The 20029-nt window shown below is 35.7% G+C and overlaps 1 protein-coding gene across 16 annotated transcripts in view; it reads right to left on the bottom strand.

Moving 5' to 3' along the window:
• LRRC4C (leucine rich repeat containing 4C) overlaps window positions 1–20029 on the bottom strand; it is a 1360095-nt gene that overhangs the window by 1126873 nt on the left and 213193 nt on the right. For all 16 annotated transcript variants that reach the window (XM_064365013.1, XM_012452372.3, XM_021665523.2 and 13 more), the window contains exon 2: window positions 2142–2334. The gene's annotated coding sequence lies outside the window, so the exon portion shown is untranslated. The remainder of the gene's footprint in view (window positions 1–2141; window positions 2335–20029) is intronic.

The following is a 20029-nucleotide window of genomic DNA, read 5'->3' as shown; positions in this document are numbered from 1 at the left end:
AGACAGGGGCTAATACCAGTTTTAAAAATATTACAAAGGAAGCCTGAGCATTCTAAGAATCTGAAGACACATCCAGGATAACTGAAGGGATTCCAGGAAACCCAGTTTCAGTAAGACAGAACAGGCATTATGAGGGACCTATAGGTGTTTTTGTTTTATTTGACCTGGAATTTTTTTTTTAATTAAAAGACTAGTAGGAAACCCCTTGGAGACTCTCTCTAAGATCACTAAATGTTAAGGTGAAAATCAGAGTTTATACTCTTCCTGACTTGCATAAATTGCCTTAGGAAGGTGAGGTTTTTAATGCATTCTGAGATGGGAATAATAGTAATAGCAATGTCTCCTGAGAGCTTACTTTGTACCAGGCATGTTCTACAAAACTTATAAAGTCAAAACTATTATTACTCTCTTTCTGTCTATGAGGAAACAAGACATAACAATAAGAAGTAAGTTTGTCAAGGAAATACAACTAGTAAGGAAGGGCTTATGCTCTTAAAAAATATAAAACAGCTCTCTACAAGGGAGAGTTATGAAAATAGGAATCTCTCTGGTTATCTGCTGCATAATATTCAACCTTTTTTTGAGAGGGTGTTATCCAAAATAATGGATAATCTCTAGAAAACAGCTTTTCTTTTTTTCAAATAGTTATCCTCCAATATTGATTATTAGAGAAATTCAAATCAAAACACAATGAGATACCATTTATCACCAGTCAGAATGGCTATTATTACAAAGTCAAAAAAATAGATGCTGGCGAGGTTGTAGAGAAAAAGGAACTTTTATACACTGTTCGTGGGAGTGTAAATCAGTTTGGCCATTGTGGAAGACAGTGTGGTGATTCCTCGAAGACATAAAAACAGAAATACCATTTGACCCAGCAATCGCATTACTGGGTATATACCCAAAGGAGTATAAATCATTCTATTATAAAGACATATGCAGACATAAGTTCATTGTATCACTATTCACAAGAGCAAACACATGGAATTAACCTAAATGTCCATCAATGATTGACTGGATAAAGGCATTCAATATTTATAAAGTTTACAAATCTATAAATTTCAAATGGGAAGTATTGGAAAGAATAAAGTTATACCTGCAAGATATACAGATAGGATGCAAGACAACAAACCATATAGCTCAACTGGCATAAAGACAAGTTCTTAACATCATTAGTTCTAGTTTTAGAGTCTCCTATAAATACCCACACAGCAGACAGAATGCAAAGCCTGAATTTGCACTTATAATTTTTGATTCTAGGGCATGCTACATCTTAAGAACTGTACACTCCAACACACATCCCAGTGAATAAGTGTATCAATCTCATGGCTAAAAACCTATCTTTGGATGTTTCACAACCAAATTAAACATCACCTTCTAATGGAGGAGAGAGTAGAATGGTGAATTATATGGGCTAGAAATAGGAGCTTGATACATAAGTATTTCAAATGATTATCTAGGAACATGAGACAAAAACATACAACAACAAAAGTATGTACCGTGGACTACGACTCTACTTGAAATGCACATATGGTTGCTTAAATCCTGTTCTTATTGAAAATCACTTAAGACTGGGCACGCTGGCATCATACTGTGGCACTTGAACAAAGGTTCTACCACTTAATAGCTAGTGATAGGCAAGGGTTACTCTTCCTGGGCTGGAGACCCAGCAGGCTGACTTTCCATACAGACAGCTGACACTGCCTCTCTCCCAAAGAGAAGGATCATGTGAAAACTAAAATGCAGAAGATATAAAATCTGGCAATAACTGAGCAGTCAAGTCAGGCATCTGACAGGACGCCAATAAAACAGACAAGGCTAGGGGGCAAGAATCCCCAACACCATATGACAATAAACATGAGGCTTGGGCCCTGGACTCCTATCACACCAAGGGATGGGTTATTGAGCTCTCTGTTATAAATACTGAGGTGGAAGATCAGGCATAGATAAGCCACAATTCTTGTACATCACAGAACTGTAACAACAAAGTTTCAACGTTGGCCCCAACGTATCCCAGGGGAAGGTCTGGTGCTTCTCTAACCAGCAGCTTATAAGCCCCACATCTCAAGACTGGAGCCTCTCCCATGACAGACATTTGCCCACCACGTCTTTGTACAACTGGTATGGAGAAAATGGCTCACCTGCTGCTACTCTGTCTCCATAGTTTTTCCCCTCCAAAAAAGAACGCTGGTCCAGGCTGGTGTGTGTACTTTCAGGGCATTCACTCTTGATTACTCCATATTAGATGGTCTTGAACAAATTATTAATTCTCTGTGAGCCTCAGTATCCTCTTCATCAAATACGGATAATGACAGTAAACACTTCATTTGGTTTCTGTGAGGATTAAATGAGATAATCTATGTCAAGTGTTTATCAGAGCACCGGCACATACTGAACATTAAAAAATGCTAGCTATGATTACAATTTATGATTAATTCAAGGGGATTTTTCAGTACATGTAAGGGATTTTATATTTCAGAAAGAAATAAAAAATAAACCTGAGGTCTTTCATTAAGAGACATAGATAACCACTGTTCTATAGGATATGACTCCATCGTTGATGTGGTGAGGTTTATTTGATGGCTGAAAGAGTCTGGGTTTCAGATCAGAGAAGAGAAATTTGTCACATAAAAGAATCTTAGACTTATACTGAGAAGCAGACTTCTAATCTGTTTGCACCTTCTTGAAAATGAGCACTATGGAGGAGTGGCATGAAGGAAAAACAACCTTAGTGGTTGCACTTTTCTCTACACAATTATTTATTCATTCATTCATCCATCAATACATTATCTCCTTTACACAACAGTTACATATTGCAAGACACTATGCTAAGTATGATGGTGAGATAAGACATAATCAGGTTAATATGGAGAAGTACAAATTGGCTTGTCTGAAACTTACTCCCTACATGTTAGTCTCCCAAAGAAGGATCTTGCTGCCTGCGGTTGCTTGTAAAATAGCTACAAAAAATGCCTAAGGCAACCAATTCTAGTAAAGGCTGAGACAGAAGATTAAGCCAGTTTCCAGCATGTCAAAGAGCTGGAACTCTGAGGCTTAGACATGAACCTACTGACTTTGCCAGAGAATGGGCTTGTGTTCCCCCCACTATTGGATGTCCAGTTGGCAGAAAGGGACTCGGAGACAAAACTACACCATACACATAGTTGACGGATCCTAGCTCTTAATCGTGCCAGGGGAAGAGCTGTTGCTTTCCTAGTTTCTTAGAGCCTTCTAGAGGCCAGTGCTTGCTTTGCTCTGTCTCTGTGCACTGCCAGAAAATACAGTGGAAAATTATACTCTGTTCCTCATCACAGTGAAAGTCATCAATGTAATGCTCTTTCATCATTGTTAGTGTGTTAGCTACCTGGTGATTTGTCCTGGTTTAATCAACACATTTGTGACTTAAGAAGCCCGTAATGACCAACTTCTATTTCCCTTGAAAGTATCTGATAGAACCCAATCCCTGCACCTCTATCTGCTTGCCAATAACAAGAGGAATGACTTATTTTATAGGACTAATGTGTCTATACCATTCACTCATAAAAGTTGAGAGGTAGGCTTCATTTCTTGATGGAATTTATTAGCTCTGTAACTACGATTCTCATCCAAGGGGCAAATTTTAGGATGATAATATTGCCTAATGCATAGTGTGTTTGGCCTGATGTAGAGGGTATATTTATTATTACAGTCTTACTGATAATAAAGTTGATCTTTGAATGCCTAAGGAAGTCAAGACTTCCTTGTCCCTTTCTTAATAGGTTTAGGACTTAGAAGAGACATTTGAGCCAATGACTCCTTTGCGTAATTCAGACACGAATTTGTATTCCAATTGGCCTTGGAAATATTGTGTTCAATCCTGAAATGTCAATGTACTTATTTGCCTATGGCTGTAATTGTCCCATTGGATTCTTTGAAGGATTAACTGAAATGATGTACCTGAATCATATAAGGTATTCAAAAATTCTGCTATTATGGTGTACATGATGTAAAGAGTAGTCTAGAAAAAGAACCTTGATACAGCTCTGTTTACAATAGCCAAGATTTTGAAGCAACCTAAGTGTCCATCAATGGATGAATGCATAAAGAAAATGTGGTACTTATACACAGTAGAGTACTATTCAGAGATTCAGTCATTTACAACAACATGGATGGAACTGGAGGATATTATATTAACTGAAATAAGCCAGACCCAGAAAGACAAACATCACATGTTCTCATTTACTTGTGGGATCTAAAAATTAAAACACTCGAACTCACGAAGATAGAGTAGAAGGATGGTTACCAGAGGTTGTGAAGGGCAGTAGGAGGGTAGGAGGAAGATGGAGATGGTTAATGGATACAAAAAATAGAATGAATGAGAAGATGGAAACCCCATTTTCCGTGATGATTATTGCACATTGCATAGTGTATCAAAACATCTCACATACCAAATAAAAATATATACCTTCTACATGCCCACAAAAATAAAAAAAAAATTTTAAAAAATCTTGAGAGATGAAGGGAGGATTATTGAGTCTCCATACTAAGAACTTTTGGGCCGGGCCTGATGGCTCACACCTGTAATCTCAGCACTTTGGGAGGCCAAAGTGAGAGGACTGCTTGAGCCCAAGAGTTCGAGACCAGTCTGGCCAACATAGTGAGACTCCTAGTTTATTTATATATACCTATATATTTTTTCTATCACATATAAAAATGTTTTTAAAGTGAGATAAAAAAGAATATTTGATCTTTATTCAGTCATCTTAAATATAGAAAACATAAAAAATGTAACAGATGTTCCCCAACAAATTGGAAACCTTTCTGTGTCCTAAGCCTATGACTTAACAGCCAGTTTAACACCACTATTCAGAACTGAGAGCTTGGGCACTGCAGAGCACTATCACAGCAGAACATTTAATAAATTGTGGTGGAAGTCAAACCTCAGTCCATGCCACTCACCTCAACAGGACATTGCTCACCATGTGTCATTAAAATGCAATTCCCTTTGAGTGGACACAGTGCAGTTCTATTAACAGACATAGCTGCTTTTACTACTAGCAGTGGTTTAATGATTTTATGTCATTGCAATAATAGAAACATGACATTCAACTGTGACTACAGCTTGTATGAGTCTATTTTTGGAAAGCTGATTTTGCAGAGGACATGGAAATGTAGAGTCTTGGTTCCTGTTTATTTCCCAAAAGCCTTGGCCAGTAACTATTATACGTCACTCCCCTCTATAGACCTTTCATGACTCTCTGAAATGAGTGTAGTGATTTGAAGTACCAAACAATAAATTGTTCACAGAAAAAATCTCTTCTTTAGAAAAGGAGAATTGGGACTGAATCCAATTTTTCCATCAGAAATAACATCTCTCATGGAGTATTTCAATGCCTGAATCCTCACTCTTGACAGGGAAAAAGCAAGCAAATAGCAACAAAGATAATGAAAATAACACATTCTTTCTCAGTAGAGGACACTGCCATCTACCTTTTACAGACAAATCTGAAGCTTAGAGACATAAACTCCCCCAATGTCCTGTCTTCACACATAGACACTTATCACTGACAGTACTCAGAGTTCAACTTCTTTCAAATCGCAGCACAAGTGCTTTTTCTTATGCCTACAGCCAACTCTTTCATCTGTGTTCTGGATTCCAACCCCTCCTGTCTTTCCTAAGACCTTGATCCATCAGTGCTCTACCTTTGTTCCTGTGTTTTCACCTCTCCCCTTACCACTGGCTACTGGTCCTTTCAGTCTGTTCACATGCTAAAATCCTTACCATTACACACACTCACGCACACACACACACACACACACAAAGCCTTCTGTATACATCCAGTCACTGACCTATTTCCCTCTACAACAATTAAACTACTTAAAATAGTCCACATTTGCAGTCTCCCATTTTAAAATTGCCTATTTTCTCTTATCCGTCTATAAATACGTACATGATTTTCCTTGTTTTCTTATTTCAAACAATATGCTACAAGCATTTTGTTATCTGGCCTTCCCTCCTTCCAACCCACACTCACCATCCTCTGCTCGCATCTTTCTGGCCTGACTGCTCAAGTGAAATTTATCAATAGCCCCTAACAGTTAAAGCCAATGGCCAAGAGCAGTAATTTAACCATTACCAGCAAGTGAAACAAAAGACACCTCCTTCTTCTTTCGAAAAATGTTGCTCTCTTTTGGCTTCATGTTACTGATGCTTTATTCCTCCCACTTACCATATACTGGATACATATTTTCCCCAAGTACTGTGCCATCAATATAGTTAAAATAAACCTAAAAAGGTACGGAATATTGCAATATTACACACATTTAAGATCAAGCAGGTGGAATCTAAAGAAATCGAATATTTGCCTAAGTTACAGAGTAAGTAAAAAATATGAGGTAAGAACTCAGTTTTGTCTGATACCAAGGTACATTTCCAAAAGCACAGAAATATACCAAACAGTTGCAACCAACAAAACCCACCTACTCAAAGATTTAACAAATATTTACACTTTGCTTTTAATTTTACTTTTCAGAGGCAGTGTCTTGCTGTGACACAGGATGGAATGCAGTGGCACAATCACTGCTCAAAGTAGCCTCAAACTTCTGGACTCAAGGAATCCTCCTGCCTCCCAAGTAGCTGGGGCTACAGGTACATGTCACCGCCCTGGCCTTTGCTTTATTAACCTTAGAATTTTTTCTTTCTAGAATTGACATAAAGACTTGAAGCCCACATTGCATTCCTTCCCAATTTTTCTACCTTTCTCCTCAGAGAGAAAGACATTGTCCTTTAGTTGGCCTGTATCCTTTACATTCGAAAGTTTTTCTATTGGACTGATGCAGTCTCCTTTATTCCTGTCATCCTTTCCTTTTTCTGTGTCTGAATATTTTACATTCATTTTCTTTCCTGTTGGTGTGAGTTTATACATATTTAACATGTATACTTAGCAGTTTATAGATAATCAATACTTCTAATTTCTCTCAAACCAAATAGGGCATTTGAATGTGTTCACACTAAACGTCTTCCTCCAATGTACCACATTAATTTGTCTTGCTTTTGTCCTGTCAAATACCTTGCCTGATACCACCAAGAAATTTGTAGCATATATTCTATGACTCTATCAATCAATCATCTTATTTTTCACAGACAAACCTTACCTACGTGGACCTACATGTATATGAAAGTATATCTCAGTCCTTTGGATTGGAAGTTCAATTTTCTCTTACTGAGTTTCATTCTCAGATAGATAGATAGAGAGAGAGAGAAAGATAGACAGACCGACCGACCGACCATCTATAAATTCTAATTCTCACTCCTTTTTATGGGCATGTTTTTTCCATTTGGACTCACCCCTGAATTGAGGTTTGGCTAAATGTAGAATTCTAGGTAGACAATTATTTTCCTTCCATTCTTTAAAGTTTCATTCTGATGGGCATCTGGTCTCCATCACGGCTGCGAGACATCTTCTGTCATTCTGATTTCCATTCCTTTGATTGTAATAGATAATCTCATCCTTGATTGCTTTCAATATGTTTTCTGTTTATGTGAGTTTGGAAACTTCACTGCAGCAGAACTAGGCGAATATTTGTTTTTAATTAACAATATGGGATGTGGTACTCGTTCTGAAGATTGATATCGTTTTTTTACTTCAGACAAATGCCAAACTAGTGTATAATTCTTTTCTCTCTATTCTCCTTTTCTACAATTTCTTTCATGTTTTCTGAAGTATGTCATTTTATTTGTCTTACATTTTCACATCAAAGCTGCATGTCTGGTTAATTTAGTCAGAACTATTTCCAAGTCACTAATGCTTGTTTATATTTAACTACATCTTTACCAATGTATTTTCTCACAAAATCATACAGCTCATAGCTCCACAGTTCAATATTGGAGTCCTTCTCCAAGTGTGATGTCCGTAGTCATTTTTTATTATATCTATTTGAACTTTTAAACACATTCATTTTAATGTCTTCTCTGGACAATTCTATTATCTCTAGTTCTAGGGGTGTAAACTCTCCTATTTGTTGCATTTTCTTACTTTACATTATGAATTTCCATTGGGGATTTAAATATTTCACTCTTAAATCACCTCCATGGGGGTCATAACGGAAAGATTGTGTCTCCCCAAAATTCATATGTTGAAGGCCTTACCTCTATGTGACTGTATTTGGAGATCAGTTCACTGGTGTCCCTATAAGAAAAGGAAGAGACACCAACAATGTGCACACATAGAGACAAGGCCATGTGAGGACACAGAAAGAAGGAGGCCATCTGCAACCCAAGAAGAGGGTGCTTACCAAAACCAACCTGGTTGGCATTTGGATCTCAGACTTCTAGTTCCAGAACTGTCAGAAAATAACTTTCTGTTGCTCAAGCTAACCAGTGTATGGTACTCTCTTATGGAAGGTCAAGCCGTCTAAATTCCAGGAGCATTTTAGGAACCCCAGTCTACAGCAACAACCCCAGGGTGTCATTTCATATTCACCTCTTCACTGTTGTCATGAATTTCACTGAGTTTGTATTAGGTTTTGGTTAATTTCTCAACTTGCCCTTCTCATACTATATGCAAATTCGTAACTCACAAGTTTCCTTAAAGATGTCTCATGTGACCAATTTCTCAAAAATGATTCCTTTCCAATGATGGCTGGTAGTCAGAATTTTTCTCACTCTAATATCAAAGACATAGCAGAATAATCTCCTGTCTTAATATTTTTTGCAGGTAGTACAGATCCAGTGACCTTCTACCTGGGCTTCCCCCTGAGGGTATTAAAATGTCACACCTAGCATTTAATGACTGTTTCCCCTGATAACTCTGATGTTTTGTGCCTTTGATTACTGATGTTACCTTGAATTTCTTCTTCACTGTAGAATCTAAACGCTCTCTTTTCTTGTTTTTTTTTTTTTTTTTTTTTTTTTTTTTTTTTTTTTTTTTTTACCATGTATAAGCATTTCTAAAATCTTTCTTTCCTAATTTAATTGATTTAGAGTACTAGTAGAATTTTTCCATATTGGCTTAATTTTAAAATGCCAGATGTCTCTTTAGCTCTATTTCATTATGCCATTTTTCTTGTCCTCATCATATCTCTGACTACATATTCTGACAAGTAAAAGTTATTTTCTCTTTCTCTACTTGACAATGAAATATTGGTATTTCAAAAGACTGGTCTTCTCCTTCAATGGTCTTCTTGAAAAAACTAGTCTACTTCCAATGTTTCAAGTATCTCATTTTTGAACATTTTTGTTTGATATGTCCAATGTGAACCTGTTTTTTGGGTTATAGAACTGCATGACCACCATTAGCTTAAACTCAGAATGTACAGAAGGGAACTTATTATTCTTTCAAATAATCCCTCAGAAATTTGTAGCTTGGAATGTGGCACTGTCATCTTTCTGGATAATCAAAGCAGAAAACTAGAAACCATTGATAAGGGCTTCCTTTCCTCAACTCCCACCTCCAGTGGAGAGGCAAATCCCATTTTCTTAGCCTCCTTTACCTTACCATTATATAGCAGCTATCCTGAAGCCTCACCTGTAGAGAGACAGATTAGCCTCTTAGGATTTTTCACTTGCAAGACTTAATTATTAGCCAAATTGACATCCATGCCACTAATCAGTTTTATTCTCTTCCAGTTTTCCTTTGGCTGCCAGCGGTGTTTTCATTCTCTTTCTAAGAGTAACTAATCCATACTTTTGAATCCATGGATACTTTCAATGGAGTTCCTTTGCCTATAAGGATAAAGTCCAAACTCTAGCTTAAGAAACTGAATCTCGGTAATGGGAGACTTTGACTACTGGTCTAGACTTATTTTTCATAGGGTTCCATACCACCACTTTGAACTCCAATTCAATGAAGCTATTTTTAATTTCATGTTTTCATTTCAAGCTATTGCCTCTCCCTGGAATGATGTCCCTTTGACCCCTTGAATTCAGTATGACCTTCCCAAGTCTCTCATTCTTTTCTGGGGAAGTGGAAAACATCCTCCTTATCATCCATACCAGATATAGTTATCCTTGGTACCTATTGTACTCTTAATCCTATTGATATAAAAACATGCCTATCTCACACTCTGAGACTGTGAGAGGTTTTAAGATGGGGTTTCTCAACTTCAGTATCACATTGATATACTAGACTACATAATTCTTTGTTGTCTGAGCTGTCCTGTGAATTGTAGGATATTTAGCATTCCTGACTCCTAATCACTAAATGTTAGTAGCACTCATCCCCCACTAGACAAAACAATAAAAAATGCCTTCAAGCATTGTCAAAAGTGCCCTGGGTAAGGGTGAGGAGGGAGCATAAACATTCCTGGTTATCAACCAGTGTTTTAAATTAGGAACCATATTTCAAAAGACCTGTGTTCAAAGTCATAGCCTGCATTTCAAAATATTAGTTGGCTAAATGAGTACATAAAGAATAACAATATTCTAGTTATCAATAAATAGTGTGTGTATATGTATAAACCTTCATCTATCCATTAAATAATTGAAATACAAAATATTTCACTTATGAACTATACTTTTGAAGTAATTCAGAGACATAAAGTTCAAACAATATTACATACACGTGTTACCGAGATACACACACACACCACACCCCCCCACCCCACACACACATGTCATAGTGAAAGACTAAATGTACACAGTCAAGTAAGAACAATTAGCAATTTTGTAAATTGGCTGCTTGTTCAAATTTATTTTGCCAAAGCTAATGTTTAGTTAAGTCAACACTTCTGCCAATTATAAAAGCCTTCATTGAATGAATTTATGTTTGAATTTTAGCAACTCAGCAACTCCACATTTAACCTAAAGGAAATATAACCTCCTGGGCAACTGTCAAAACAAGTGACTACATTGACAACTTGTCCTGGAAATAAAAGCTAAAATAAAACTATTATATCTCTTAATTGCTCTTTCTTTAGACATTTACTTGATAAATGTTTAGAGAAATTTTAGAATATGGTAAACATTTTAAGGAAATAAAAAGATCTTCCCAGTTCTTTTTACTGCTACTAGAAAAGATAATTCATGTGTGCAAATAAGCTAAAGAAATTGAGTCAAAACGTTAAGAAAGTTTGAGTGAAAATGCCATCCTCGTGATTTATAAAAACCAGGAAATGAATCATAGAAAGACAACATGTAATGGTGGCCTTAGGGGGAAAAATTGTTCTCATCAGTATTACTTACAATGTTACAAAAAACCTGAGAAAGTCTTGACATTCAACAATAGCTGAATAGTTACCTTCATTTTAAGATTTTAGTTATAAAATCTCTGCAATAATATGAAAAGCTATATAGTCTATGTTTAAATTAACATTAGAAAACAAATTTTTTCATTCAGTTTGAGTTTGAGCAGACTTGTATGAAATACATCACATAAAAACATCTAGAAGAAAATACATGGCAACGCTAATGGTTATTTCTAGGTTGCATGGCTAACAGGGAAAATATGACTTCTTTAGATATATCAGTAATTTAAATTTATCTTCAATGGCTGTATATTTTTATATTTATGCAAATATGATAAACTAAACACAGATTTTGTTCTTTTACTCCTCTCAGATTTGAGAATATAGAAAAGCTTTCTTTTATTTTATTCATCATATGTTTCTATTATTTTGGCAAAACTTTCAGACACCACAAGGTGAAAAAAGCTCGTGAATTTTTATTTCTAGACTTTGCTATTTTAACAATTTGTTAATTAGTTTTGTAGACTAGTCCTTAGTCCTTAGATTAAGGGAGCAGGAGGGAAACTTCACAGACTCAAAAAGCATTACTGTGCACACTTGGTAGGATCATAGCCTTCTCCAAAAGCCTTTGTTGTTGTTGTTGTTATTGTTGTTAGGAAAACACTGGGAACGAGCAGGGAAGTTAGAAATCTAGATGAGTGACAAGCACACAAAATTTCCTACCCTTGGTCCCCAGATACCTCTAGTATATTAGGTTATTAATGTATGTTAAGGCTCATATCTTTTTGTCTTATACCTGACAAGCTAAAGCCTACCGCCTCATATCTGAACTATATTCAATCCATTTCTGAGTCTGTCCAGTGCTAAAGAACTTTAATTTTTTTAAAAAAAAACTGTATTATTAATTGACAAATGAAATTGTGTATATTTATCATGTACAGCATGTGTTTTGAAATATCCATACATAGTGAATTGGCTAAAAGGAGCTAATTAACATATGCCATTACCTCATATACTTATCATTTCTTTTCTGGTGAGAATGCTTAAGATATTAGGCTGATATATTCTCTTAGCAATGTTCAGTAATATGTTATTATTAACTATAATCATATGATTATATAATAAATCTCTTTAACTTATTCCTCCTATCTAACTGAAATTTTGTATTCTTTAACCAATATCAAGAACTTTTCATGCTAGTTAGAATATTAAAATGGATTTCAGGTAAAATAAAGGATGAAAAGTAGTTAGAACATTAATATCCATGCTCGATTTGGTGAATCTCTTATAGAAAGATGAGATGGACTAAAAGATTAGTTCTTAAAATTATAACCTGGGTAGATGGATTCTTTTGCTCTATGTGGCTTTGAAGAGAAAGCTCAAGAATATGAGACCACTGATAATTATTTCTCCAACAACTCAGTGAGGGAGGGACTATAGGCAGCTGCATTTTCTAAATGAGAAAACTGAAGTTCAGAGAAGAGAGTAATTTGTTCAAGGTTAAATGTTCATAACTTGTAAGTGGTGAAGGTGGACTGTGAACTCTAGCCACCTAACATCAGAACCGTGGTCTTAATTACTATGGTTTAACATCCCATATACAAAGCTCACATGACTGCAAAGGGTCAGATTCTGGAGATTCTGAAAATTTGTCAGGAGGACTATAATGACCTAAATATGTGAAGGTTCAGAATTCAGGAAGATATAAAATGAAAGAGTTCTATAAATATGGTGATTTTTTAAAAAAGGAGTTCAAGGTAAAGATTAAGAACAGATTTGAAATACTGCTACCCCCAAGTCAGTGAATGGGGTGGGTGGGTCAATTTTATTTAAAAACTCATAAAATGAATATACATTTGCATATGCATTAAAAATGACAAAAGAGAAATACATTAGCAATGGGGATAATGCAGAAGATCCTAAATGCAATAATTTGAGATTCCATTGACTTATCTACTTATTTTGATCGTTTCCATTTGCATAGTTATGTTTATCTATAGGATATTCTGGTCATTTCTAAGATAACCCAGTTTACCTGGGTAAAGCAGTATTCTGTGTTTGTTTTGTTTTTATCTCTGCTGTCTTGGGCACTGTGATGGCAATGGTTGTAGATGATGACTTAGTAAGCAAGCAACATTAAAAACTTACAAATTTGAAATTTGCTACATTGAAATGGTCATAGTCTCTCTCCCTCTATCCCTTAAAAGTAACTTATTAAAAAGCACTCCTCTATGTAGCAAGCAATGTGTCTGGAAAATTTATTGCAAGTTGTTATACAATGTTTTCAAAGGTGGGTATGTAGACCATATACACAAAAGTTTAAATGCCTTCTCTTCCAGGAAATCTTCGATATCACTGGAGTCTATAACTGATGTCATCTGTACTTGGATCATTTACCTCATTTCTGTCTTATATGGGATTTATATGTTTACATTTTCTGCCTCCCAGGGGAGTTCCTACATATTCAAGTGGTGTCTTACTCCTTGAATTCAACCTCCTTGACAGCTGAATGCAAGGGTGATGAGGGAGACACTCCAGCTGCCCATCATATAAACATTCTCCCCTTATGTCTTCCTAATAGAATCTAGAATTGGTGTGCCAATGGGCCCAGCCACATTGTTCAGGCTCCCCTAGAGGTAGAAGTGGCTACGTAATTAAGTTCCAACCAAAAAAAAAAAAAGTTCCAACCAATGGAACAGATAGTAAATTTTCCTGGTGAAACTTCCGGGGAAGCACTTTCAAAAAATGTGGACTGGTTAAGTTTGCATGTGATTTTTACCACCTACCCTTCTACTACCTTCTTTCTGAAACACGCCAGTTAGAGCTTCACCTTCCAGCTAGTGACCATGCATTGACCTCAGGTATAGAGGCTCTGATACTAAGAATGTCAGAGCAAAAAGATAGAAAGTGCTTGAGTCTCTATCAGACGAGCCTGAGATGAACACCTCCTGATACCTCTTCAGGAGGGGTTCAACCACTTTTTGTTTAGCTAATCCTTAAATCACTGTTTCTCACATCCAAATAGAATTTTAACTGATACAGGTAAGATAATCATACCAAAATAACAACAATAACAGAATCAAGTCTAAGACAATCTGTTGCATTTATATATCACTAAGCTGTGGACTTCCCAATAGCTATATGAAAAAGGATTTGTGAAAGTTTATAATGCTCTCATGAGCTAATAAAAAAGAAGTCCAAATCTATATCCAGCAAAATTTATTCCAGTCATTATAATTGAAAAAAAAAATTTCATAGGGTTTTTTGTGTAGGGAGAGTAAGTGATATCTTGATTGGTGAATTTTGGTAATTTTAGGATGATATAAATCAATATTCATATGCTAATTTCTTCTGGTGATCTTAAAAAAAAAATGTTAAATTTTCCAGTGGACTGTGAAAAGATTTCTACAGAAAAGGCAAACCCATATTGTTCTCTAGCGGTATGACCTGATTTCGAAGTATAAGTTAAAGAATATAGAAGAAAGAATAGTTTGTGTGATAATTTTATACTCTTCAAAATGAATCATTGTAGCTAGCTGCACACAAAAGCTAAATATCCACAAATAGGATACTAGCATTGTTGTAAAGTGCCTGAAATGCAGGTACAATTTTGGTAAACAAGAAGCAACGCACATGCTTTCTACTTTGGGGATGAAGTGGCAACCATATATGTTGATGTCTAAAAACTACAGTGTTTGCTCATAAAGATGGCCACCTATGTATACCTCAGATGAACCCAAAATGTTTCTAAAAGTAGAACTAAGATATTTATTAATTAGCAGTTTGTAGTTTACTCAAATGCTTTAGTGAGAAATAGAATCAAAGAGATCATCTTCTATAAAGAATAGAGAAACTGATTTTGATCTAGATTATTTTGAGAGTAGGTGTTACCATTTTCTCACCTTAACCACCAAAGGAAAAAAAATATTCAGCTTATATATACTAACTGAAGTATCTGTCATTATTGGCTTAAAGTAGTATTCAGGAATTAATGCCCAGGTATAGGATACTAAAATAAGAAACAAGGGAATGTCAACTGTGAATTCAAATGATACCCTGCTAGTTAAGAAAAGGAGATTTTTGTAAAGAAAAGGAGTTGTGTCTTAAATATGGAAAGCAGAGAATTCAGAATCAAAAAGCTGACAGAGACAGGGCAGCCTTAATTTACATGTCAGCTGTAATATCTGCCTTACAAGACTATTTACTTGGTAACTGGATGACATTCCTTAAAACTAGTTACCGTAGCAACTGCCACATGCTACACGTGGATCCAAGACAGAGAACATCTTCCTGCAAGAAACAAAAGCACCATCAATGTCTCAGAGGAACATTACCATTTTGAGCAATGCTGATTGTGTGAAGGAAAGGTGTTAGCCCCAATTCACTGTGATTTTTTTTCTCTTTAATTTCTAGATTCTAGTAGAGTGTCAACAGGGCTTTCAATTTTTTTTTCCACTCCTATTTATCACTTCTCTGTCTTTTTAAAATGTTAATTACCTAAATGTTACCTTTCCGTTAAAGCTGCTAAAAAGCTTCCCACAAATAAAACCTAATCTACCATCACAATTTCATTAAAGACATCTTTTCAACACTTTTATTTTCTTACCTTTGTTTCTTTGCTACTGCATTTTTTTCACCTTGAATACCCATCTTTAACTTCAAGCATATAAATACCCCCAGCCAATCATAGCTTAGCTCAATGTCATTCTTTCCCTTAAAAATCCCCATTTCCTACAAACAAATGTTAAACTCCACTACTTTTCTACTCCTTCAATTTTTCTAGTTGCTACCCTATTTTAAGCAGTGTATTAAATGTATTAGTATACTCGTTAGGGATCTGTTCTCCATCATTTACCCCACTGAATTTTGTGTAGTTCTTCATTATAATTTGGCTAATGGATTATCATATTGAACTTAGGATGTCTATGTACCTCTTTAGGCTACCCTGAGAGTGGAAACATCTATTCATATCTATATGAGAGTGCTTGAAATATACAGGTGTCAAGAAGTGTTATTTGACCTATATTTAGTAATAATTAAAATAATGTATCAAAATTGAGCACAAACTCATTCCCACTTTACAATAATGGTGAGATAGTTACAATTAATACTTGTATTTGCAGATGAAGATACTCAGCTTCGGAGAGGTCAAGCTACCGTCCTTAGATACAAAACTATCATATTAACTTGTAGATCAGTTGATATAAAAATTGAGCTGCAAAAGGAACCCAAGCTTCAGCTGCTAGGCACGGATCCTCTTTTGCTCATGAGATAATAAATTAAGAATCATTAACTTCTTTGTTTTGGACATGGGTTAGAACGTAGACATGAAACAGATTTGTCATGATGCAAAGGCTCAGCTGTAACAAAGGAAATCAACACCCAGAACCTTCCTCTCTACATGCCTATTTACTATCATTATATAAAGATCCAGAGCCAGGTAATAAAAACAAACAAATAATAGCATTCAACTCTATGATCTGGAACAAAGCTTATCTTTTCTCCAAGTCATTTCCTTACTTATAAAATGGGAGACTTACATTACAGGATCTCAGAGACTGCTTACCGGAATTGACTCTAAGATGCAGTATACCCCTTTCCCATATTACATATTTTTAGTCCTAGAAAGGTCAGATATTTCTATTCTGATAGAAAGTCCTAGGAAAGGATTCTCTGTTAGAGTTTTCCACTGTATTTTCCTATTTAATCAGAGCAATTACCAAAATACTATTACTGGTCTACAAGAATTTATTCCTATTTCCCCTCTCTCTCACCTCAATTCATACACACTCTGCTGCAACCACAATGGCCTTGTTGCTATGTTTTCAACTCAGAGCCTTTGAACTGGCTGTTTCCTGTACCTGGAATTTGTCTCTTCTGGGTAGATGCACTTCCCTTTTGCCTCCCTCAAATGTCACTCTCTTACCGAGGCCTGTCCCGGTCATCCTATTTAAAATTGTATTTGCATACTCCAACCTGTTCACTCTGTCATATTTTTTCTCTTTTCATTTTTAATTTACTTGATTTGTACTTCTGTTTTACTTATTCCACTAGAACATGAGCTCCAAGGTCATGAATTTTGTGTATGTGTTGTATCATAGTATCCCCAGCACCTAGAACATTGCCTTGTACAGAATGACTCCTCAATTTTTGTTGATTGTGTGAATGAATGAAAAATTATTCATCTATTCTTCTTTTCATTCATTCCTCCTAACAACTATATTTATTGGTGACCGCTAGGTACGGTTCTAGTTGCTGGAATCCACTTGATTTTTGAAGCCTCAGAGCCTCACATAATTTTACCCATTCTGGCTATTAAAAATTCTGTTGTATCCAATATGAAAAATGAGCACTCTTTTAAGTTAATAAAAGTCAGGTCTCTTATTTTATAAAAATCAAATGTCAAAGTTTAGAATAAGAACATTAACTCCAGCTCCAAAAGTGTGTCCTTGAAATTTGTCTTGTTTTGACACAAACAAAAAAGGAAAATGGAAAACTTTAGCTTTTTTGTATATCATGAGATTTGCAGGCTATTAGGCTGAATTAGCTCCGGTTGCCTGAAGGATGTCTTAGGTAACTGCAGCTATCCACAAGCATTACCGCATCTAATTCTTGATGCCATGCTTTGGAGAAAATATAAAGAAATCAGAGAAATTGCAAAGAGCCCCTCTCACAATGATAAAATGCAGGAGTAAACCAGAACTGTGAAAAAGATCAATTGAATTAAGAACATGCAGCCTGAAAAACCACAGATTACTGAGGGGAAGATTTTTTTTCTGTAAATATTAAAGAGCAATCAAAAGAAAGAGGCTATTATCCTAATTATATAATGGGATACTGTTTTAAAAACACTCTAGTTTACGTAAGTGAGAATCTGCATTGAAAAGTATTTCTTCACTTCTGGGGAAATGTAGCATTAGAAGCCAAAATGGATTTCCCCAAGCCACCATTTTGCATAAGTGGATTCCTAATTGATTCTAGTAAGGGTTATGAAGGACCTACATGGGGATGACCTTCCTGCTGATAAACTGGGATGAATAGCATTCTGCTTTCATTGGAGAAAGGATAAGGAATTAGTACGATATGCACAGAGTGATTGTTGCAGAGAACCACTTTCATTAAATTGAGAGAATTAACACAAACAAAAAAACAATTGTTCAAGTCTTTGAGTTATTACAGTAAAAAATAGAGCTGTATTCTCTCTAGACTAGAAACACAGCCAACAAAAATGTATACCCTGAGATCTACAATAGGCAGGGAAACTTAAAGGAGCCACCATTTTGCTGTGGAAAGACACAGATTATAAGTCATGAGATATGGGTCTTTCTCTAGGTTCTATAATTACCTTGCTTTACAAACGATGGTAAGTTATTAACTTCTGTATAATTCACTTTCTTAAACTGTTAAATAGGGTTAGTGGTGAGACCAAGTACCGTATGGTGTTGAATGATATCTCCTCTTAAAATGAGAAAGCATGTAGGAGAATCAATTTTTCCCAAAAGAAAAGCATTATTTAAATGCCTATTTAATTATAGTAGACTTCTGTAGCTACACTGGAGAAATAAATTATTCTTTGGGACCTATCATATCCTGGTGTTCAAATTTTCCAAGACACATTCCCTAGAATAACCAATCAGGTTTTTATAAGCAGGAATCCTTTCCAACAAGGACTGTTCTTAATCATGACCATGCAACATGGTGAGTGTGGAGAATGCTGGTAAAGAAATAGTGAGTCCAGAGGTATGTCCCGGTCAAAGTAGGTGTATCTGAGATTTCAAAAGAGATGTAATGTACTCAAATTAACAAGTCAATGGAGAGTTAGAAATTTGAAGGCAAAAAATGATGTCAGAATGCAAGAGTGTGACGAATAGGAAGTAAAGGTTGAATATCTCTGGGTAGCTCTGACAAATTTTACCAACACCTGTCTATCATCACAGGAGATAATAATCACGGTGACCATGGTTGTTTAGACCTATCAAAAATATATCAAAAATATTTTATAGGTGTCACTCTTCTTTTAACAGACTCATTTGGAATTAATTACAACTTTGTTCCTCTTATGTTTCATCCTTTTATCTGGTCTGTAGTGACCAGTCTATCTTTCCAAAGGAAAAAATGATTTCTTTTCTCTCTGTTGTGCTCAGTGTGGGCCCAGTTAGTGAAAGTCTCTTCACTGGCAAATAGGAATTCCCCAAATATTCTGTATTAATATTCCTTGCAAACATTTCTTTGGCTCTGCTACATCAATGCACACATTTGGCTAATAAGAAAGTTGTTAAAGTGTGTCCCAACATCATCATTTCTTTGGTTAAGTTGTGTGGTTGTGTGTGTGTGTGTGCATGTGTGTGTGAACTGTCAAGTCCTAAACAGAATCTTTTCCCTCTTTGAAAATCATTCTAAGGAGAAGTCATTCTAGTTTCACTTGCTAAGATGTAGTATTTTGCCTTTTTTTTTTTTTTTTGCAAGCCATTCCACATAAGATTATAGTACTTTTAGGCTCATACAGTACTAGAATTAAGATAAGGACACCACTTTGATTTTCCAGTTTTTTTTTTTGTTTGTTTTGCTTAGCCATACCTATCACCTTAGATATTGAATTATTATCTTCAGGGACAACCACTTTTTAAAAACATTTTTCATGCACTTTCTAACATACCCTAGTTTTTTCCATATTCATTTCACTCTTTGCTTTGAAATTTTTCACAAATAATCACACCCATCTATCTTAAAGGCAGGCAGTGGGTCAGTGGGATCATCTGTGGAGGAAAGTTGGAGGATTATGAGAGATGGATGGCACCTAGAAAATTCAGAAACATCTAGAGGGTTATATATCTTATCTTTTAAGAACTCAGCTATCCTGTGCATT

This window comes from Aotus nancymaae, unplaced genomic scaffold, assembly GCF_030222135.1.
Source record: "Aotus nancymaae isolate 86718 unplaced genomic scaffold, 86718_ANA_hifiasm-v0.15.2.pri h1tg000059l, whole genome shotgun sequence".
Lineage (NCBI taxonomy): Eukaryota > Metazoa > Chordata > Mammalia > Primates > Aotidae > Aotus > Aotus nancymaae.
The sequence above is the reverse complement of the archived record's forward strand: the minus strand, read 5'-3'. Positions and strand labels throughout refer to the sequence as shown.